The sequence below is a fragment of the Ambystoma mexicanum genome, chromosome 8, assembly GCF_040938575.1.
Source record: "Ambystoma mexicanum isolate Mex_15411 chromosome 8, UKY_AmexF1_1, whole genome shotgun sequence".
NCBI classification, from domain to species: Eukaryota; Metazoa; Chordata; class Amphibia; order Caudata; family Ambystomatidae; genus Ambystoma; species Ambystoma mexicanum.
Window position 1 is genome coordinate 623,760,354 of NC_090929.1, and position 24,350 is coordinate 623,784,703.

General features: G+C 54.4%; 1 protein-coding gene across 2 annotated transcripts in view; it reads right to left on the reverse strand.

Moving 5' to 3' along the window:
- The window catches only part of HP1BP3 (heterochromatin protein 1 binding protein 3), a 901,708-nt gene that overhangs the window by 544,292 nt on the left and 333,066 nt on the right, over positions 1-24,350 (reverse strand). The window lies entirely within an intron of this gene.

The following is a 24,350-nucleotide window of genomic DNA, read 5'->3' on the forward strand; positions in this document are numbered from 1 at the left end:
GCACACAGAGGTTAACTGCTCTACGGCTTTTTCCCCCCCACCAGTATTCAGCGTCTATTCAAAAACCTGATTCAGAAAGGATCCCATTAGGTTTGTGTTCAAGCCTGCAGATGACCATGATCTAGCTAGGCATAGGGTAATCTCATACATACCCAGTCTAGTTAGGGATTTTTAAAACCATATATGGTATGGGGACCAGCCTAGTGGAAATTCTCAGGCAGAATAAGCCGAGCATTAAAGCTTAGACTTCCATCTACATGCCAACCACCTGACCCAACACACACAAAGATTAAGTATTAGTGCTCCCCTGAAATAAGTTCTAATTTTTTTAAAGCAAACATGCACTTAAAAATCCTCAGTACTACACACCATTAAATACCCCCATATATTTACACAACGTACACTATAGGTAATGCCAAACCTGGGATTACACAACACTGCACTGTTTCAAAGAGTATGGGTTAGGTAGATTTGTCCACAGCCTGCTGGTGAGGTAAGTAAAACCATCTAAAAGGCAGCATACACGTGGCTGCTTTGTCCACATGACTAGCTTTGGATTCTAGACTTGGAGGGTTTCTATGAGATTTTCTATTTGTAAATTGTACCCACTCTGTCTTGAGCCTCCCAGCACTACTGCTGGACTGGATTTTTTTCATCGACTTTGTAGTCAAGTGAGAATTTTCTCACTCGCCTTCTGCATTTACCTTTGGTCTGGGAGCACTTATACATTTCCAGTGTAGGCAGACCCCTCCCCTTCGTTTAGGCTCTCATGCTTTCCTATGGCAGCACCACCTTCTGTGGCGTGTTGCCAAGGATCCCTAGGCTCTTTTGGTTCACTGCTTAGCCCCTAGACACACCAGTGCAGGAATGGTCCCCTTACTTTTATGGCCATTTTATTTGACCGTTTCAAGCACAAGTCTACTTCCATATAGTGCTGTGGGTGGACACACTGTGGACCCTTATCTTTGTTGTAAGTAGCATTTTTGCTACTTTTCAGTCATCCAGTGAACAGGCTGGTGGCAGTCGTTACATTTTGACCTATGTTTTGGGTGCATTGTCCTGGGCCAAATTCACAGCCATGATAATGCACGAAAGGGGACCATATATTCAAAATGTCCTCAGCCGTCCTTCCTTGCCAGGAGGAAGGACTCCATGCAAGAAGACCACAAAGGCTTTCCTTTATGTGTGTTGCCCCTATCCACACTCCCCAGGACATTGTAAGCTGCTCTACATCTTAGAGGTGCCTGCCCACCTACAAATGGACAACCACTTAAGTCTGAATGTTGCAAAGCGTCCTTATTAGAGGGCTGGGGTTGCACCTGGCCTGAGGGAACAAAGTCAACAAATGGGAACAAAGTCAACAAATGGAGCAGTAGGACTGCTGCAGAAACTAGCAGTGGCTCAGATAATACCACTGCATGACACATCTGAACATTTTGACAGGGAAGACCTCAGAGGTGGATTTCTCCTACAGACTTCTAGGAACAACAAGTCACTTGTCCTGCTTGAGGTACCTTGAGAGTTTTCGGTCATATGAGCATACATCTTTGAATTTCCTCCGCAAGGCGGCAAATCAGCTGTTCATCATTGCAAGAACTATTGACAGGACAAAGACAAATGGATGATAATCTTTGTGGGTGTGGTCAAGATGAATATTCAGAAACAGCTGTGGACAGATTCTGAGAGGCCGCCCAACACCGATGAGCAGGAACAAACACCAGTGTCTAGCCAAGCCACCTGCGCACTGTGACTGAAAAGCAAGACTTAAACTTGGAAGCAGGGCATGAGAGTGGTAAAGGGTTCAGTTATGCACACACTGAGCGCTCTCAATTTAAGTTGGGCCTAAACAAATCCCAGCATTTTTTTTATACATTCTGCCTAAGACAAACTCGTATCAATGAAAAACGGGTCACACTAAAATTGCAATGCCAATATAGGATCTACGAGATAACATTGCATCCATTACTGTAAATAAAGTTTTGCCAATATTTATTTGCGCATTTCATTGCAAATTACAAGATAATGAGGGGGGGGCTGACCCCTGCAGCCCCCCTACCCCACGTTATTAATAGCCCCTCTATATGGCAGTGAAATGCCCATAAAAAGATACCACTAAATCTACCACAATAATGGCTGCAATTGTTTGGTACCACACCCTACTATATACGCATCCACCTTTGTCTGGTCTGCAGAGTACCAACAATTCCCTTTGAACAATTAGAATCAATTTGCAATATACTGCAAGTGTAGTAAAGCTATTGAATAAACATAACAAGATAAAACAAAAATCAATACTTTGAGAATAGGTTAAAAATAAAGACGTTATCAAACACCATACAAGACCTTTGAAAGAAGGTACTTTCCATAAAAATACATTCCCTAGCTAGAAAAGTGGGCTATTGCCTTTTGAGTCAAATGTCATTAAGCAGGCAAGGAGTCTCTTTAGGAAGATTTTCAAAGTGTGCCTAGAACCAACAGGTAAGTTTGAAAGTTTTCTAAAGTTAAGTAAATACAAGACCCTCTCCCAATCCCTTCAGTTTAGGGGAGACCCTGGGGAAGATACCAGACCACCACCATTCAAGGTTAGGCAAGGGAAAGAGGGCCAGGACTTCATGCCCATACAACCCGGCGGGGACAATGAGGGGCATAGGGGAGAAACCGGTATGTTTACTCATCCGCTGTACTGAGATTCTCTCAGGGACCACTGCAGGAGAGCTGGGCTTTCTGGATTTGTGCCGTGGTTCCATTGGAAGATGACCAGCGGTTGCAGATGCAGACTTCACTTCAGGGATCAGGTTGTTGGGTCTGGCTAACATGCGGCTCAGACAGACCAAGCCTTCATTCTGGACAGCTGGACACCCAAGTCACAGATATCCGTTTCACAACTCTGGCGGCAACCTGGGAGGACTCCCAGGTTGCATTGCAGGCGCGTACAGCAATGCCCAGTTGGAAACCGGCAGAAAGCGACTCATGGCGGAAACAAAGAAACTGGTCCTGCCAGAACCCTCTTCATGGTGGAGTCCTGCAAATGCGTCTTGTAACATAAGCTGAGAATCTCAAGAGTGACATGGCTCAACACGGGATGGCAAACCTTGCAGCCAAGTAGCCCACGGAATGATTCTCAGACTGTTCCAAACACTTCCAGCGGCTAGTTCTTCAGGCAGGGGTCGTGACTGGTATTACCTGCCCAGGCGCCAGAGTTTGAGAAGGCAGGAAGAGAGGGAGGAGTCCAAAACTCTGCAGCCCTTGTCTTCCACCTTGCCTGTGTGAGACCCCTGAAGGTGTCTCACCTGCTAGTTCCCAGGGATCTGTCATCCAGGTGGGCAGGACAGTGTCAGTGCATTTGGCTCCAGGTCCTGGGGTGGACATGTGCGGAAGGATCACCTGGGTGAGGGGTCTTTGGAGAGTGGAAGTGGGACACCGAATGGCGAGATGCAGTATCCCCATCAGGAACCCAACCCCCTGTCCTTTTCCAACACAAACACTTTCTCACGGACAGCTGAGAAAACGGACGAACAACCGAGCCAGATACCAGACATGTCCCAATACAATGATCAGGCAATTACTGACCAATACACACACCTGACTTCCATCACACTTTCCCGCACGGATAAAAGGCAGAGCACGAAAGCAAACCCGAGTAAGGCAAAGCACACGAGGAAGCACCGGTTCCAAGATGGCAGTTTAAAACAAGGCGAAAGACAGTGTCATGGTCACAACACAGGGACCACTACCTCAATCATCTCAAGGGTCCCAATGGACCCAGTCCTGGCGCCAGGCTATGAGAAAGTGTGCTCTGCACACTATTACTAGGGCACGTGTTACTTCCTCCTAAGCCGGCTCCCCACGTGCATCCCGACCGGGCGTGGCCATAAGGAAACTTTGGGGTGCACGGGCAGCAGTCTCTGGGAGTGGCAAGGTGAAGTCACATGGCAGAGGCAAGGGGGTGTGGCTGGGACCAGGCTATTTAAGCCTGCCCCACCCACATGCAAGCGCTTCACGTTAATCTGCTTCTTGCAGCGTAATGCTCACCGCTGCCTGAAGCGCTCTTACCAGATTCCAGGACATCTTCAGCACGAATCTTACCTGATTCGAGAACATCGTCTTCAGTGCTCATCTTACCTGACTCCAGCAATACCATCGCTTGAAGCGCAGCTTACCCGATTCCTGCAATTCCATCGCCTGCAGCACGTTTTACCTGATTCCATCAGTCATCGCAGTCGAGGCGCATCCTCACCTGTTCCAGGCATCTAACTATGCGGGAGCTCTTCTCGTCCAGCATCCTCACTGAGCCATCCATCCAGTAACCGCGGCAGGTCTTCGGATAGCAGTCTCCCGTCCTACTTCGCCAGGCCACCCCTGCAGGAAGAAAAGGACACAAGGTTAGAAACTGCATAAAGATCTTACGCAAGGTCGCGCACCACATATTCCTTGCGCTCAACCTTATGGACCAATTTACCTTCTAATGGGAACCTCGTAAACTCCTCTGGCACCAACTTGGACTCGCTCCAAACACTGACTCCGCTGGGCCTTCTTCACACCTATCGGAGAGAGGACAGACCTTACAAGGTTTACGGACAATAATCACGGAAAAGAGACATTGCAAAAGGATACACACAATAATCATTGTTAAGAAAACTTACCTTTAAGGTGGTTCAGCCACAGCCAGTCTGGGCTGCCACGCACACAGACCAGTGAAGTAACTAGGTCCATCAAAGCGCCCCTGCAGTGAGAAGCAGGACGGAGAAAACACCTTCATAAATAAACAGGTGAGAACATAAGGATAAACGCATGCTCACCTCTTTCTGGGACGAAGGGATCGAGGGAGATTGCAGCCCAACTACAGCATTCTCACTGCCTCTCGTATTCTCTCAGGGGCAGTGTCAGCAGCCAGAGCAGTCCACACTACAGAAGCTGGGGAAGAAGTCTGATCCAGGGGAGCCAAGTCCAGGGAGGGCTACAAACGTGCCCCAACGCCCCCGCAGAGACCAGGTGAGCATAACAGACAGCAAGACCCAAGAGGACTGCAAGGAGGGAGGTGCCCTGGACCTTTTCAACACAAAACAATTTTTATGAACCTTCGAGAATAAGAAACTTAAGACCTGGAATCAAGGCTGAAAAATCCTGCATTGTGTGTTGGAGGTACCGGGGGTCTCCTGCGTCGATAGTCAAGGCGGGGAGAATAGTTTGCTGCAGTGGTACGGTCCTTGGATCCTACAACAAAGCGGCACCTGTGAAGCTATCACAGTCGGTGAGTTGGGGGGAGACGGATACCAAACCGGTCTCTGTTGAAGACAAGGTTGCAAGTGGCACCATTGTATGGTGATAACCGAAGAGAACAGTGTATGAAGCGTATGTGGCAAGTAATTCGAACATATTTAACCAGCAGATGAGTGAACTTTGAAGCCAAGATACGATACCGTAGACCGAGTGGTCCGGCACCACATGGGTGCTCAGTCCGAAGTCTGTTGGGTATCCAACTGAAAGGTGACAAATACATGGGAGAAAGTTGTGAAATCAAAGTGTTCCTTCAATGGGTCAAGCCAAACCCTGTGCCCATTCGAAAGTCTTCGATAGTAAAAATATAAAGAAGGAACAAGTTACTTAACTGTAACTGTTGTTCTCCAGCGTGGGTCTGGCATGGATTCACATGCTCATGAATATTCCCCGTCGTCAGGCTGGGAATCCTCGGTAAAGAAAAAACCAGTATCAGTTTCGTTTCTGATCTGTCTTTCGTAGTAATAACCAATCACTGGTCTCTGCGTCATACTCACCACAGCCAATGACTGCCCTCTACCTAAGCACCGCCTCTGGCAGCCATCTTCAGATTTGGAAGCACGTGAAGTGGCAGTATGACCAAGTGAAGAGCCGCAGAGGGGTAGGCGGGAGGGTTCGCATGTGAATCCATGCCAGACCCACGCTGGAGAACAACAGTTACAGGTAAGTAACTTGTTCCTTCTCCAGCATGGGGTCTGGCATGGATTCACATGCTCATGAATAAAGAATACATAGCAGTACACACATGCACAACCACGGGAGGTGGCAAAGGCTCAACATTAAGCATTACATCAAACTCAACATTAAGCATCTTACCTCCTCACCAGGCTCACCTCAGTCGAACAGGTTGCGCAGCACTGCTTGGCCGACCCTGGACTCCTCCCTGGAATCCCGATCGAAGCAGTAGAATTTCGTGAAGGTGTGCGTCGACCTCCACGTAGCAGCCCTGCATATGTCCAGCAGGGGCACACCAGATAGGAACGCCGTGGTAGCTGCGATCGCTCTGGTGGAATGGGCTCTCGGATGGCCAGGCAGCGGTCGGTTTGCCAACCGGTGACAGTACATGATACAGCCGGAGAGCCATCTGGAAATGGAAGCCTTCGAGAGAGCCTTCCCCTGATTGACAGGTCCAAAGTTCACAAAGAGTTGTGACGTCTTCCGAAAACACTTTGTGCGGTCTACGTAGAACTTCAGCGCTCTAGCCACATCCAGCGAGTGCAAAGTCCTCTCAGCCGGCGACGAAGGCGACGGGAAGAACACAGGCAACACCAAGGGTTCGTTGAGATGGAAGTCTGACGGTACCTTGGGCATGAAGGAGGGGTGCGTCCTGAGCACTACCCTCGTGTCGTGAAAAGTCAAGTACGGGGCCTTGCAGGAAAGGGCCTGGATCTCTCCCACTCGTCGTGCGGAGGTGATGGCCACAAGAAACGCTGTTTTCCACGACAGAAATTTCAACGGAGCCGAGTGCAGAGGCTCGAACGGAGGTCCCATGAGCTTGGTCAGCACCACGTTGAGCTCCCACGCCGGGGCCGGAGCCTTCACCGGCGGGAACGATCTGAACAGTCCCTTCATGAACTCTTTCACCAGACGATGAGACCACAAGGACGTCCGCCCCGTGGTTCTGGTGTATCGGGAGATCGCAGCAAGATGAATCTTGATGGACGCGTGTGCCAGTCCAGCTTTGGCCAGCGTCAGCAGGTACGGCAGTACTTGGGGAGCCGTAATCCGTAGAGGGTTAATCTTCTGTGCGTGGCACCAGACAGAGAACCTCTTCCATTTGTGTCCGTAGCATTTAAGAGTCGAGGATGCCCTGGCCTTTGCAAGAATCTCTCTGCAGTCGGCCGGTATGTCGTATCCTCCAAACTCTAGCGCTGCAGGAGCCAGGCCTGCAAGTTCAGCGATTTCGGGTCGTGGTGGAGGATGGCGCCTCCTTCCCTGGAGAGTAGATCCGCGTCCACCGGCAGCTTGATTGGCGGGGACGCTGACAAGTCCAGAAGGTCCGGGAACCATATCTGCCTCGGCCACGCAGGTGCGACGAGGATCATCCTGCACCGTGACCTCTTGAGCTGGTTGACGAGCCGGATTAGCAGCGGCAAAGGAGGGAACGCGTAGAGGAACAGGCCCTCCCAGGGGAACGAGAAAGCATCGCCCATGCTCCTCGCCTGGGGAAACCTGCTGGCGAACCTCAGGCACTTGGAGTTCGTCGCGAACAGGTCGATCTGGGGTGTGCCCCACCGTCGGAAGAGGCGATCCACCAGATCCTGCCGTAGTTCCCACTCGTGGCACGAGCGCAGCTCCCTGCTGAGTGAGTCGGCGATGGTGTTTTTTATCCCTGCCAGATGAAACGGCACCAGAAAAATCCCTTGGGCGACGGCCCAATGCCACAGGTCCTGCGCCTCCTTGGACAGCGCTGGGGACCTGGTTCCGCCCTGTTTCCTGATGTAAAACATGGTGGTGGTGTTGTCGGTGAAGATCCTCACCACCTTGCCCTTGAGGGACGGAAGGAAGGACCTGAGGGCCCAAAACACTGCACGGAGCTCCAGGACGTTGATATGTAGGGACTTCTCCGTCGGGAGCCAGAGTCCCCTTGCGTGCAGATTTTCGGTGTGCGCTCCCCACCCTTCCAGGGAGGCATCCGTGGTCACAGTCTCCTGGTGGGCTGGGGTCTGGAAGTCCATGCCCGCCGTCAGATGCGCGCGGGTGCCCCACCACCGTATCGCTCGTCGGAAACTCTCGTCGAGCTTGATCCTTTCCTCGAAGCTGCCCGTCGTCTGGATCCAGCGCGCATCCAGGAATTCTTGCAACGGGCGCATCCGGAGCCTGCACATGGGAATGAGGTAGATGCAGGAAGACATCATCCCGAGGAGGGACTTGATGGACCTCACTTTGGCCGCGTCGGCCACCAACATCCGTTGCACCTTGCCCAAAATGGTCCTGGTCCTCTCCTCCGACGGGGAGGCCAGAAGGGACACTGTGTCGAGCCTCGCTCCCAGAAACAGTGCGACTTGCGAGGGCACCAGGTGGGATTTGGCGTAGTTCACGGAGAATCCCAGGTCCGTGAGGAGTTGGACGGTCCTTGCCGTGTGGACCACGGCGAGCTCCCTCGTCTTGGCGCGGATGAGCCAGTCGTCCAGGTAGGGGTAGACGTGGATCCCCTCGCGGCGCAGCTGCGCCGCCACCGGTGCAAGGCACTTGGTGAATACCCTGGGTGCCGACCGTAGTCCGAAGGGAAGGGCTTTGAACTGGTAATGACGCCCTTGGACCACGAATCTGAGGAATTTGCGGTGCCCCTTTAGGATGGGAATGTGGAAGTAGGCATCCTCCAAATCCAATGACGATAGGAAGTCTCCTTCCTCCAGCTGACCCAGGACGTGCTGGAGGGTGACCATCCGGAACTTCTGCGCCTTGATGAACTTGTTCAGACGTCGCAGGTCCAGGATGGGGCGCCATCCTCCCGTCTTCTTCTTCACGAGGAAGTATCTCGAGTAGACTCCGGAGCCCCGAAGCCTCTTTGGGACGAGTTCGATGGCGCCCTTTCTGAGCATCGCCTTTACCTCCAGGAGAAGTTGAGGGACGTGAAGTTCTTTCCTGGCCACGGGGGGGACGCGCGGGCACCTTCTTTGAAACTCGAGCGCGTGGCCCCGGGCCAGGGCGTCCAGCACCCAACAGTCGGTGGAGATGGACTCCCACACGCTGACGAAGCCCGCCAGCCGGCCTCCCACCGGGGTGCTTCGGTGGGGGCCCGACCCCAAGGCCGGTTCAATCCTGCTTGGACGCGGCCTTGCCGCCTTGACCTCCTTGGCGACGACGGCGGGGTCCGCTAGACTTGCCTCGTCCTCTGTAGGCCTCTTGCGACGACGAGCGGGCCGCTTGACGGTAGGAAGCGAAACCGCCGCCGGAACCTTTGGAGGCGCCCTTGCCTCCGCCGCTCCGAAAGGGCGTCCGTCGTTGCAGGACTCCAAGGGCCCGGGCCGTCTCAGTATCCGCCTTGATGGCCTGAAGGGAATCGTCCACTGTCTTCCCAAACAGGTTGTTCCCGTCGAAGGGCATGTCCAGGACTCTGGTCTGGACGTCCTGCCGGAAGTCCGTAGCTTTGAGCCATCCACGACGTCGAAGGCAAACACCGTTGCCCAGCTGGCGGAATCCAGTGTCGGCGATGTCCGTCGCCACGGTGATGGCGTGGTCCGAGGCCACCTCACCTTCCTGCAGGATCTCAAGGGCCTCCGCCCTCTTGTCGTCCGGCAGAAAATCCAGCAGGGGAGCCATCTTGTACCAGAGCTCCCTGTCGTAGCGGGCCACGATAGCCAAGGCGTTGGCCGCTTTAATCGTCGTCGCTGCCGACGAGATGACTCTACGCCCCATAGTATCCAATTTCTTTCCCTCGCCGTCCGGCGGGGAAGTCGATGTGGAGGCCGCACCCCCCCCCGCTTTCTTCCTGGCTGCCGCGGAGACGACGGAGTCCGGGGTAGGCTGCGCCCGGAGGCATAGGGGGGCCGTGTCCGGGACCCGGTACTTTTTCTCGTACCGGTCTCTTCTAGCTGGCGTCGTGGAAGGGTTCTTGAGGAGGGAAAGGCCCTCATCCCAAATGTCGTCCAACAGAGGCACTGCGAGGACCGTCTTCCTCTTGGCCTCGCGCCGCTGATAAAGGAAGCCTTCCTTTTTCTTCTCCTCAGGGCAGAGTTGGAAAAGCTCGGAAGCCCTGGAGATCATGGAGTGGAAAGATCCGATCTCGTCGGGCGGAGAGGCCCTGGTGGGAGGCGACGACGGAAAATCCTCGTCGTATGCCTCGTCGTCCGTACCCGTCGCTGCCGTGTCAGTCCCCGTATCATCCCCTCGGGTGGACGGGGAGGAGGGCTGGAAGGGGCGCGACGGTTGAAAAGGAGGTGGTGGATGGATCCTTCTTTTCTTGGTAGGGGGAACACCAGAAGGTCCCGGTTCTGGATCCCCCGACGGGAGAGGTTCCTCCGTCGGTAACGGTAGCCTCGTCCTTATCTCGGAGCATAAGGACTGTATGGCCAACAAAATGGCCGCCGAGTTGTCTTGCGGCGCTGGCAGAGGGGAATCCGACGGGCGAGCAGGGGCCCCGTCGGTATCCTCGACGATGTTGTCGTCGTCACCTGCGTCGGGGTCCATTCCGACGGGCTGGCCTTCTTCCACGCCTAGGCCGTGGCTTAAGACCTCGATCAGTTCCTCTTCTGAGGTTGAGGCCGACTCTACGACGACGCCCTGCCCCCCCTTCTTCTTCCCCACGGAGGGTTTCACGGGGGTCCTATCGATGGGCACAAAGGAAGACTCCCTCCGAGGAGGCAGGGAGATTCTGGGCCCTGAGGTCGCCACCACTGGTGCAGCCACCACTGGCTGAGCCAGGGCCGCCGCGACCGTTTCGATAGAGGGCTTGGCCGGATGGATCAAGGCCTTCACCACCTTAGGTGCGCTCACCGCCTTATCCTTGAGGGAGGGGGCACTGCCACGCTCCTCCTCTGCCTTAGAGCTCGACCGGGGCCTCTCCAGGAGCTTCGCCGGGTGCTCGGCCTTCCTCTTACCCGACCCAGAGCGTTGGCTCGTGGTTGATGGTGCCGGGGAGGGTGCGCCCTGCCTGGCGCCCGCAGAGCCCGACCGTTCGGCGCTCCCGGTGCCAGCGGACTCGCGGTGCTTGGCCTTATGTTGGGCCCCCGTCGCCGGGGCGCCCTCAAAGGTCTTAGAAGACCGCTCGGATTTCTTCTTCTTCTCGCCAGACGGGCTCTTACCCTCCAGCCAGTTGGCGAGACGTTGATGGCGGTCCTTCATGGTCCGTTCCGACATGTTGCCGCAAAACGCACAGTCCTTCTCCACGTGCGTCTTGTCCTCATGAAGGCAGTAAAGGCAGAAAGAGTGTTCGTCCTCCTTGAAGACGTTCTGCAGCTGGCATCCAGGGCAGACCCTGAACAGCTTTCCGGGCGTCGAGCTTCCCTTCTCCTGGGCCATCTCCGAGACAGGGCCTGAGAAGCTTCTGGAGTCCTCCGAAGCGTAGCTCGACGAAATCTTCACCCTTGAGGGGCACAGATGAATCCGACACGGGTCCCCGTTGATCGGATGTAGGATCGGTGGAGCTTGAGGCTCTTTTGACCGAAAGAATCGAAGTTTTTTTGTGAAAAAAAGCGCGAAAAAAAGCACTAACGCTCGAGAGCAATAGCACGAGGATCCCAACACATGAACGTGCGGTAAAAATCTGAAGATGGCTGCCAGAGGCGGTGCTTAGGTAGAGGGCAGTCATTGGCTGTGGTCAGTATGACGCAGAGACCAGTGATTGGTTATTACTACGAAAGACAGATCAGAAACGAAACTGATACTGGTTTTTTCTTTACCGAGGATTCCCAGCCTGACGACGGGGAATATTCATAAGCATGTGAATCCATGCCAGACCCCATGCTGGAGAAAGTAGATTAACTTGGACGAAGCCCAGTGGAGGGAGATCGGCTAAAAGCTTTGGCTAAAGCAAACTTGGGTTAACATCTGCATTTGGAATTGAAATTGGTCAGAACCGGGCAGAGGGAGGCTAATTATGTTAAAAGCAATCCGAGCTGGGGGGGCGCTGTTGAGCAGCCTAGAAAATGGCCGCTTAGCCCGTGAGCTCCATGTTCGCCTGCCTTCATCTGCAAACAATCGGCAGACATCCGTGGAATTCCCGATCACTAATTTGCGGATCGATTGCCAACACCTTCCTCTACGTGTGCCCGTGATTCTGGGCATAATCGGCATCAGGGGCCAGAGTTAAGGCCACCTGAAGTTTGTCCTGCTGCGTGGCCTGCCCCGCGTGGAATTGCGGGTGAAATTGCCCACTAACCTGCTCTTCATCGCCGCGGGAACTCGCCCGCCTCTGCACTCCCTCTTGTTTTCCTTGCCCCCGCGGAGGGCTGCGGGGCGTGCCCTGGAGCTGGACCACTGTTGGGCCCGCTTGCCTGCCCCTGCGTGACCGCCGTGACAGGGCTGGCAGGAACACCCACCTCTGATCGGGCTATCTACAACACCTCGACAGGAGCGCTGGTGCCTCCCTGCAGCTCTCTGCATACACCGCCTCTGCGACTTCCCCTGGGGATCTGGCTTGCTGGTTGCCTTGGTCCTCGCCGCCGCGTAAACGGGCGGCCGCAGCCTGGACGAAGGGCCACTGCGGGGGCTGGCTGCCGCCTAGCATTACCCAGTCCTTGAAACTAGTGCTGTGGGATCGAGTAGACGCGGCTCTCCTGCAACTTCGCCGGATGCCGGGAGTGACACAGGCACAGCCACCCTTATGGCTGCAAGGTGGGTGCTGGAGTCCGAGTCCCAACACACTGCGTGCAATCCATCTCAATTGCGCCCATACACCCAGGAGCCCTGCCGCTTCCATATGCAATTCCACTGAGCAGGGGGTGTCTCATCCTCATCTGACTTTTTGAGGGGTCGCCTGTGTTGAGCTCCGGCTCCCCCACTGTGGTAGACCCTGAACCCTGCGGAACTGAACCCCATCCCATTACTGGCACGCGGGACTCCCCCATTGTGACTCCATCAATTGTGGGGCGACCAACTAAGCGGATGGTGGTGCCCATACCTCTTCTCCTCCCCCCCCCCCCCCATCTACACCACCACCGCCTGAGCGCTGGGCCTCTGCCTGCAACCATGGAAGGGACTTACGCTTCACTGCCCAGGGCACCGCACCCTGCTCCTACACACGTGCTTCCCTACTGAGACTTCAATTACCAAGGGATACCCTGCTGTGTGGAAGTGGGCCTGAGACCGCCTGCGCCTCTCCCCCTATAGCTCTCACTTTTCCTGCGACCATTAAGGACCACAATCTAATTGGCAAGTCTCATCTTGAATAATCCCTTCTCTCGCCAGTGCAGAACCAGCGCATAAACTAAACTATCAACACGATACATCTACACCCATACGGCGTTGCGAGCTCCACTATCATCGCTGTCCGGTAATATTCCTGAACTCGATTAGTGTGGCCGACCCGCTTCACCACTTGATATATTGTCCAGTGGCAAACACCTCACGCCTAAACTACACTGCCATGTCAAGCAGATTACAGGGCGCCAACAAAGTGGGAGCCATGGACAAATTCGCCAAAGCTACGCCTAAATCAGACCAGGGCCATGTATCCACTGATCAAGATGATCCCACCTCATCCCTACCGACCATAGCCCCTGAACTGGCGATGATACTAGACTCCATGACCAAGAACTTTACCTCCTTTCATGAAAAACTTGATGATATCAATGCTAACGTCGCGTCACTTAAGTCCCAAGTAGACCACGCTAGCACCAGGATCATTGAGGCGGAAACGCGTATCAGTACCAATGAAGACAATCTACACATCCTTCAAGACACCGTTAGCTCCCTTAGTCGCGACATGAAAATGGTTAAGGCCAAGTGTGATGACCTGGAATCGAGATCGTGCAGTAACAATGTACGCATAATTGGAGTTCCCGAAAATGCACTCAAGGGCCGCATGGAGCTAGCGGTAGAGGACCTCCTAAAAGAGCTCCTAGATAACCCCGATGTGTCCCCCTTCACTGTGGAGCGCGCTCACCGTGCCCTGGCATCACACCCCGCACCCGGTGATTTCCCCAGGCCTATCATTGCCAAAATTCTCAATTACAGAGACAGGGACCTCATCCTTCGCCTGTCCCGTGAAAAGGGGGAACTACGGCTGTGCTCCCAGATAATTAGGATCTTCCCGAACTTCTCCGTGGCGGTACAGCAGGAGACACGCCAGTTCTTAGGGGTCAAGAAGATGCTGCGTGAACAAAGCATTCCCTACGCGATACTATTTCCTGCACGGTTGAAGTTCACATGTAAGGGGAAACTGTACTTTTTCATGGTTCCCGAAGAGGCAGTGTAGTTTATAGAAGCTCACATACCACTCAACGATCCTCAGGTGGACCAAATGGACATGGACAACTACTGATCCGGCTCCTATCTACCTCCTAAGACTCAAACAAGCTAATAGTTTGCACTTTCGTCACTTGATCTATTACTCTGCACGCCCCAACTATGAAGCCGCTCTACGGCACCCAGCTCACCCGCAAAGAGACACTGGCTCACACTACTACATACCTCCTTATTCTCCAGCTGAGCTGATCAGAATTAATGGCTTAATTTACTCATGTTTGAATATCATTCACTGGCCCATATGTTCTCTAAGGTAACACTACGTTCTGAGGCCCTACAAAGCCGAACTCACGAACCCTTGTGGTACCCCAATACTTCTTGCTGTTTCTTGTGGCACTGCCAACATGGCAACGGCGCACCACACTGCAGTTGCAACCTTATGTTGGTATTTTTGGTTGAAGTGGGCCCCTGTTGGGCCGAAAGGTCCATGTTGGGATAGGTCTGTTGACACCCCTATTTTGAGGGGAGTCAAGGATGGGCGGATGTGGGAGGGAATGGGTGCCGCTGGCCGTTGCTGTGAGGCAAGGGAGGGGGGGGGGGGGGGGTGGAGTGGGTTTGGGAACTTAAATTGGAAAAGGCAGAGGCAGACCAGCGGAACGCTATGTTGAGGCGCTTTAGCGATGACCAAGCAAACTACAAATGCATGCCACGGCAGCTGTGTTAGGATGTGCCCTAAATAACTGAAATGCCCACTACCATAATGTCCTTTAATGTCCGGTGATTCAGCAACCACACTATGGCTTATGCTAATAGACATGGCTGCAGAATACTGCTCCTACAAGAAACACTCCAATGGCCGCCTGGCGGGGAACATGGCACCATCCTGGGGTCCCAACAGATACTTTACTTCCTACTCCACCCAAGCCAGGGGCGCGATGACTATGAAATTTGTGTTACACAAGCGCTACATAGACCCCGATGGCCGATACGTCAGATTACACTGCACCATAATAAACAGGGAGTATCTTCTCATGAACTCCTACTGCCCCAATGTGGACTCACCTGACTTTGTGGATACTGTGGCATCCATACTGCTGGGCTACGTGGGAATTCAAATTATAAGGGGGGTGGAGGAGGTGGTCGAGGGCGGAGACCTGAACCTCATTTTGGATACTGACCTGGACAGGACCGGGACTACCACCCGATCCCTGTCCGGAGCTGCACGTAGGCTACACGGCCACATCACAACACTCAACATCCATGATGTCTGGAGGACACTATACCCCCAACGCCGCAAATCTACTTATTACTCATCGGTCCATGATAGCTCCTCCAGAATAGACATGTTCCTAGTGTCAGGTGAAGTCATGGGCAGGGTAGAGGGAGCACAGATTTTGACTCGTACATTGTCGGACCACGCCCCAATTACCAGATCGTTGGAACTAGGGGCGCCTGTCCCAACATTCAGCACATGGCGCTTTAAATCTGAGGCCCTAAAGGACATTGTGTTCAAAGCGGACATACTGGCTGATGTTGAGTCTTTCTTCGAGCATAACACCCCCCCAGGCCACATCAATTGGAGTCAGGTGGGACACCTTCAAAGCATATATCAGGGGGGGATGTCCATATCCAGGGAAGCTGGAGTCCTAAAAGCGATAAGAGCCACCCTCAGTCGCTCTGAAACCAAGTTAGGACAGTTGGAACTGGAAGGCTCAACTAATGCCGACCCTGCTAAACTCGCCCAAATTAGCGAAGAACTCAGGCATACGAGGAGATGGAATCTGCAATGTCTCTCGAGGAGCTCTGCGTAAAGGCGACCAGTAGCTGGGCGGAAAAAAACAATCTGAGGGACCTCGACCCGTGAGGGATGGAACAAGTTACTTACCTGTAACTGTTGTACTCCAGCATGGGTCTGGCATGGATTCACATGCTCATGAATATTCCCCGTCGTCAGGCTGGGAATCCTCGGTAAAGAAAAAACCAGTATCAGTTTCGTTTCTGATCCGTCTTTCGTAGTAATAACCAATCACTGGTCTCTGCGTCATACTGACCACAGCCAATGGCTGCCGTCTACCTAAGCACCGCCTCTGGCAGCCATCTTCAGATTTGGAAGCACGTGAAGTGGCAGTATGACCAAGTGAAGAGCCGCAGAGGGGTAGGCGGGAGGGTTCGCATGTGAATCCATGCCAGACCCATGCTGGAGAACAACAGTTACAGGTAAGTAACTTGTTCCTTCTCCAGCATGGGGTCTGGCATGGATTCACATGCTCATGAATAAAGAATACATAGCAGTACACACATGCACAACCACGGGAGGTGGCAAAGGCTCAACATTAAGCATTACATCAAACCCAACATTAAGCACCTTACCTCCTCACCAGGCTCACCTCAGGCGAACAGGTTGCGCAGCACTGCTTGGCCGACCCTGGACTCCTCCCTGGAATCCCGATCGACGCAGTAGAATTTCGTTAGGGTGTGCGTCGACCTCCACGTAGCAGCCCTGCATATGTCCAGCAGGGGCACACCAGAAAGGAACGCCGTGGTGGCTGCGATCGCTCTGGTGGAATGGGCTCTCGGACGGCCAGGCAGCGGTCGGTTTGCCAACCGATGACAGTACATGATACAGCCGGAGAGCCATCTGGAAATGGAGGCCTTCGAGAGAGCCTTCCCCTGATTGACAGGTCCAAAATTCACAAAGAGTTGTGACGTCTTCCGAAAACACTTCGTGCGGTCCAAGTAGAACTTCAGCGCTCTAGCCACATGCAGCGAGTGCAAAGTCCTCTCAGCCGGCGACGAAGGCGACGGGAAGAACACAGGCAACACCAAGGGTTCGTTGAGATGGAAGTCCGACGGTACCTTGGGCATGAAGGAGGGGTGCGTCCTCAGCACTACCCTCGTGTCGTGAAAAGTCAAGTACGGGGCCTTGCAGGAAAGGGCCTGGATCTCTCCCACCCGTCGTGCGGAGGTGATGGCCACAAGAAACGCTGTTTTCCACGACAGAAACTTCAACGGGTTCGAGTGCAGAGGCTCGAACGGAGGTCCCATGAGCTTGTTCAGCACCACGTTGAGCTCCCACGCCGGGGCCGGAGCCTTCACCGGCGGGAACGATCTGAACAGTCCCTTCATGAACTCTTTCACCAGACGATGAGACCACAAGGACGTCCGGCCCGTGGTTCTGGTGTATCGGGAGATAGCAGCAAGATGAATCTTGATGGACGCGTGTGCCAGTCCAGCTTTGGCCAGCGTCAGCAGGTACGGCAGTACCTGGGGAGCCGTAATCCATAGAGGGTTAATCTTCTGTGCGTGGCACCAGACAGAGAACCTCTTCCATTTGTGTCCGTAGCATTTAAGAGTCGAGGACGCCCTGGCCTTGCAAGAACCTCTCTGCAGTCGGCCGGTATGTCGTATCCTCCAAAATCTAGCGCTGCAGGAGCCAGGCCTGCAAGTTCAGCGATTTCGGGTCGTGGTGGAGGATGGCGCCTCCTTCCCTGGAGAGTAGATCCGCGTCCACCGGCAGCTTGATTGGCGGGGACGCTGACAAGTCCAGAAGGTCCGGGAACCATATCTGCCTCGGCCACGCAGGTGCGACGAGGATCATCCTGCACCGAGACCTCTTGAGCTGGTTGACGAGCCAGATTAGCAGTGGCAAAGGAGGGAACGCGTAGAGGAACAGGCCCTCCCAGAGGAACGAGAAAGCATCGCCCATGCTCCTCGCCTGGGGAAACCTGCTGGTGAACCTCCGGCACTTGGAGTTCGTCGCCGTCGCGAACAGGTCGATCTGGGGTGTGCCCCACCGTCGGAAGAGGCGATCCACTAGATCCTGCCGTAGTTCCCACTCGTGGCACGAGCGCAGCTCCCTGCTGAGTGAGTCAGCGATGGTGTTTTTTATCCCTGCCAGATGAAACGGCACCAGAAACATCCTTTGGGCGACGGCCCAATGCCACAGGTCCTGCGCCTCCTTGGACAGTGCTGGGGACCTGGTTCCACCCTGCTTCCTGATGTAAAACATGGTGGTAGTGTTGTCGGTGAAGATCCTCACCACCTTGCCCTTGAGGGACGGAAGGAAGGACCTGAGGGCCCAGAACACTGCACGGAGCTCCAGGACGTTGATATGGAGGGACTTCTCCGTCGGGAGCCAAAGGCCTCTCGCGTGCAGACCTTCGGTGTGCGCTCCCCACCCTTCCAGGGAGGCATCCGTGGTCACTGTCTCCTGGTGGTCTGGGGTGTGGAAGTCCATGCCCGCCGTCAGATGTGCGCGGGTGCCCCACCACCGGACCGCTCTGCGGAAACTCTCGTCGAGTGTGATGCTCTCCTCGAAGCCGCCCGTCGTTTGGATCCAGCGCGCGTCCAGGAACTCCTGTAACGGGCGCATCCGGAGCCTGCACATGGGAATGAGGTAGATGCAAGAAGACATCATTCCGAGGAGGGAATTGATGGACCTCACCTTGGCCGCGTCGGAAACCAACATCCGCTGTACCTTGCCCAGGATGGACCTGGTCCTTTCCTCAGACGGGGAGGCCAGAAGGGACACTGTCGAGCTTCGCTCCCAGAAACAGTGCGTCTTGCGCGGGTACCAGGTGGGACTTGGCGTAGTTCACGGAGAATCCCAGGTCTGTGAGAAGTTGGACGGTCCTTGCCGTGTGCTCCACGGCGAGCTCCCTCGTCTTGGCTCGGATGAGCCAGTCGTCCAGGTAGGGGTAGACGTGGATCCCCTCGCGGCGCAGCTGCGCCGCCACCGGTGCAAGGCACTTGGTAAATACCCTGGGTGCCGACCGTAGTCCGAAGGGGAGGGCTTTGAACTGGTAGTGACGCCCTTGGACCACAAACCTGAGGAATTTTCGGTGCCCCTTTAGGATGGGAATATGGAAGTAGGCATCCTCCAAATCCAACGACGACAGGAAGTCTCCTTCCTCCAGCTGACCCAGGACGTGCTGGAGGGTGACCATCCGGAACTTCTGCGCCTTGATGAACTTGTTCAGACGTCGAAGGTCTAGGATGGGGCGCCATCCTCCCGTCTTCTTCACGAGGAAGTATCTTGAGTAAACTCCGGAGCCCCGAAGCCTCTTTGGGACGAGTTCGATGGCGCCCTTCCTGAGCATTGCCTTTACCTCCTGGAGAAGCTGAGGGACGTGAAGCTCTTTCCTGGCCACGGGGGGGACGCGCGGGCACCTTCTTTGAAACTCGAGCGCGTGGCCCCGGGCTAAGGCATCCAGCACCCAACGGTCGGTGGAGATGGACTCCCACACGCTGGCGAAGCTCGCCAGCCGGCCTCCCACCGGGGTGCTTCCGTGGGGGCCCGACCCCACGGCCGGTTCAATCCTGTTTCGACGAGGCTTTGCCGCCTTGACCTCCTTGGCGACAACGGCGGGGTCCGCCAGACTTGCCTCGTCCTCTGTAGGCCTCCTGAGACGACGAGCGGGTCGCTTGACGGTAGGTGGAGAAACCGCCGCCGGAACCTTTGGAGGCGCCCTTGCCTCCGCCGCTCCGAAAGGGCGGCCGTCGTTGCTGTAGAACCCCAAGGGCCCGGGCCGTCTCAGTGTCCGCTTTAATGGCCTGAAGGGAATCGTCCACTGTTTTCCCAAACAGGTTGTTCCCATCGAACGGCATGTCCAGGACTCTGGTCTGTACGTCTTGACGGAAGTCTGTAGCCTTGAGCCATCCACGCCGCCTAAGGCACACGCCGTTGCCCAACTGGCGAAACCCAGTGTCGGCGATGTCCGTCGCAATAGTGATGGCATGGTCCGACGCCACCTCACCTTCCTGTAGGATCTCCAGGGCATCCGTCCTCTTGTCGTCCGGTAGGAAGTCCAGCAGGGGAGCCAGTTTGTACCATAGCTCCCTGTCGTAGCGGGCCACGATAGCCAAGGCGTTGGCCGCTTTAATCGTCGTCGCTGCAGACGAGATGACCCTGCGTCCCATAGCGTCCAATTTCTTTCCCTCGCAGTCCGGTGGGGAAGTCGATGTGGAGGCCCCCCCCCCCCGCTTTCTTCCTGGCCGCCGCAGAGACGACGGAGTCCGGGGTAGGCTGCGCCCGGAGGCACAGGGGGGCCGCGTCCGGGACCCGGTACTTCTTCTCGTACCGGTCTCTTCTAGCTGGCGTCGTGGAAGGGTTCTTGAGGAGGGCAAGGCCCTCATCCCAAATGTCGTCCAGTAGAGGCACCGCAAGGACCGTCTTCCTCTTGGCCTCGCGCCGTTGATAAAGGAATCCTTCCTTTTTCTTCTCCTCAGGGCAGAGTTGGAAAAGCTCGGATGCCCTGGCGATCATGGAGTGGAACGATCCAATCTCGTCGGGCGGAGAAGCCCTGATGGGAGGGGACGACGGTAGATCCTCATCGTATACCTCGTCGTCCGTACCCGTTGCTGCCGTGTCAGTCCCCGTATCATCCCCTCGGGTGGACGGGGAGGAGGGCTGGACAGGTCGCGACGGCTGAAAAGGAGGTGGAGGGTGAATCCTTTTCTTGGGCGGGGGGGAACACCAGAAGGTCCCGGTTCAGGATCCCCCGACGGGAGAGGTTCCTCCGTCGGCAACGGTAGTCTCGTCCTTATCTCTGAGCATAAGGACTGTATAGCCAACAAAATGGCCGCCGAGTTGTCTTGCGCCGCTGGTAGAGGGGAATCCGACGGGCGATCAGGGGCCCCGTCGGCACCCTCGACGATGTCGTCGTCACCTGCGTCGGGATCCATCCCGACGGGCCGGTCTTCATCCACGCCAAGGCCGTGGCTTAAGACCTCGATCAGCTCTTCCTCCGAGGTTGAAGCCAAATCTACGACGACGCCCTGCCCCCCCCTTTTTCATCCCCACCGGGGATTTCACGGGGGTCCTATCGATGGGCACAAAAGAGGACTCCCTCCGAGGTGGCAGGGAGACTCTGAGCCCCGAGGTCGCCACCACTGGTGTAGCCTCCACAGGCTGAGCCAGGGCCGCCGCGACAGTATCGATAGAGGGCTTGGCCGGATGGATTAAGGCCTTCACCACCTTAGGTGCGCTCACCGCCTTATCCTTGAGGGGGGGGGACACTGCCTCGCTCCCCCTCCGATGGGGCCTTCGAGCTCGACCGGGGCCTCTCCAGGAGCTTTGCCGGGTGCTCGCCCTTCCTCTTACCCGACCCAGAGCGTTGGCTCGTGGCTGAAGGTGCCGGGGAGGGTGCGCCCTGCCTGGCGCCCGTAGAGCCCGACCGTTCGGCGCTCCAGGTGCCAGCGGACTCGCAGTGCTTGGCCTTGTGTTGGACCCCCGTCGCCGGGGCGTCCTCAAAGGTCTTAGAAGACCGCTCCGATTTCTTCCTCTTCTTCTCGCCGGACGGGCTCTTCCCTTCCAGCCAGTTGGCGAGGCGTTGATGGCGGTCCTTCATGGTCCGCTTCGACATATTGCCGCAAAACGCACAGTCCTTCTCCACGTGCGTCTTGTCCTCATGCAGGCAGTAGAGACAAAAGGAGTGTTCGTCCTCCTTAAAGACGTTCTGCAGCTGGCATCCAGGGCAGACCCTGAACAGCTTTCCGGGCGTCGAGCTTCCCTTCTCCTGGGCCATGTCCGGGCCTGAGAAGCTTCTGGAGTCCTCCAAAACGTAGCACGACGAAATCTTCACCCTTGAGGGGCACAGACGAATCCGACACGAGTCCCCGTTGATCGGATGGAGAGTCGGTGGAGCTTGAGGCTCTTTTGACCGGAAAAAACGAAGTTTTGAGAAAAAACGTGAAAAAAATAGCACTAACGCTCGAGAGCAATAGCACGAGGATCCCAACACATGAACGTGCGGTAAAAATCTGAAGATGGCTGCCAGAGGCGGTGCTTAGGTAGAGGGCAGTCATTGGCTGTGGTCAGTATGACGCAGAGACCAGTGATTGGTTATTACTACGAAAGACAGATCAGAAACGAAACTGATACTGGTTTTTTCTTTACCGAGGATTCCCAGCCTGACGACGGGGAATATTCATGAGCATGTGAATCCATGCCAGACCCCATGCTGGAGAATGTGGGTACAACGCACGTCACTATAGGGATAGTATTTCAGACACGCCTTGTCGACGTCCCTTTTCGACTACGAAAAACAAAATGCAATAATCCGCAGTGACTAATGGATGTCGGACCTATGCACAGCATGTGATTCTAAGCAGATTAACAAACATCAGAAATATATATATATATTTAGCCGCCCGCAAGCCGCTCGGAAATATATTGAGGGCGACAGACCTGGGAAAACATTAGCGACTCTTATTAGAAGGGAATTTGGCCATGCCCAGATTGCCTCCATTAAGGATAAACAAGGCATTCCACAGTGGGCGGACCAACAGATTTTAGACATCTTCACCGACTTTTACATGTCCCTATATTCCCAACCCGCTGAACATCGTATGCGAGAGTTGCTTGACCAAACACCCACCACATGCATCTCCCCCTCCTCCAGGGACCAACTGGACTCCCCGATCACCTTGGATGAGATAGTCGGAGCTATCTCAGACTTGCCCAAGGGTAAAGCGCCTGGCCCGGACGGTCTCACTGCAGAATTCTATCAAGAACACATTGCTATACTGGCTCCTAAGTTGCTGGAGGTCTGAGATGAGTCGCTCCGATTGTCCGTTCTCCCTCCCTCCCTGCGTGAGGCATTATAACGGTATTGCTTAAGCCCAGCAAGCCCAATGACGAATGTGGGTCATACAGATCGCTCTCTTATGAATCTCGATACAAAGATTTTTGCCAAAGTCATAGCGAACCTTTTCCTCCCGATCATGACATACCTGGTCCATGAAGATCAAGCTGGTTTCGTACCAGGGAGGTCCGCTTCCCATAACATCAGGCGTCTATTAAATGTAATGTCCCATGTTGACCAGGGTGCGCATGCTGTAGCGGTCACACTCGACGCCCAGAAGGTGTTTGATATGGTCTCATGGAGGTACATGTGGCTGGTGCTTGAGACAATGGGCATTGGCTCGAATATGACAATGCATTACTTACCGTAAAAGCATTTCTGATGATTGTATCTGCTTAGATTCACATGCTGTGCATAGGTCCGACATCCAGTGGTCACTGCGGAGTATTGCATTTTGTTTTTCGTAGTCGAAAAGGGGACGTCGACAAGGCGTGTCTGAAACACTATCCCTATAGTGACGTGCGTTGTACCCACAATCCCTCACGCGTCGAGGTCCCTCTGTTTGTATTTTTCTGCCCTGAGGGAGCCTTCTAGACGTGAGTACAGAAAAGAGAGAGATATATAAAGGAAGTCTATGTTCCTTCCATCCGAGCGGGGAGGAAGGGCGGGCGCATGTGAATCTAAGCAGATACAATCATCAGAAATGCTTTTACGGTAAGTAATGCATTGTCTTCTGATGTTTGTTAATCTGCTTAGAATCACATGCTGTGCATAGACTAGCGAGCAGTACCCGGAGTTGGCGGTGGGTTATGAGAAGGAACAGTAGAGAAAAGGTGTCTTAATACTGCCTGTCCCACCTGGGAGTCAGATCTAGAGTGTGTATCTAGACAGTAGTGTTTTGTAAAGGTGTGCACAGAACTCCAGGTAGCCGCTTTGCAGATGGACTCAAGGGGAACATTTGCAATGAATGCTATGGATGCCCCCGTGCCTCGAGTAGAGTGTGCTCTTGGCCTAAAGGGCAGTTCTCTCTTAGCAAGAGTATAGCAGAGAGTGATGCATTGAACAATCCATCTAGAAATAGTGGATTTTGAAACTGCATCTCCTTCTCTTCCTGCTGCCACCGAGACGAAGAACTGATTAGTCTTCCTCAGTGGTCTGGTTCTTTCCATGTAGAACATGACCGCTCTGCGTACATCTAGTGTGTGCAGAGTCCTTTCTCCTAAATTGGAAGGATTTTGAAAGAACGTTGGTAGTTCTATAGACTGGTTTACGTGGAATTTAGAAATAAATTTCGGAGCAAACCTAGGGTGAGTGCGTAGAACCACTTTATCTCTGTGAACTGTAACGAAGGGGTCTAGAATAGAAAGAGCCTGAAGTTCACTTACTCTCCTGATGGAGGTGATAGCTATTAAAAAAGCAGTCTTAAGTGTGAGGTGTTTAAGAGATGCTTTGTGCATGGGTTCGAATGGAGAGCCCATGAGTCTGGTGAGTACCACATTAAGGTCCCATCCGGGAGCTGGGTCAGCTATCGGGGGGTGTATTCTCTTTACTCCTTCCATGAAGGCCTTTATAACAGGGATCCTCCACCACGATACTTTGAGTTGGGAAGTGGTGTATGCAGAAAGTGCAGCTAGGTGG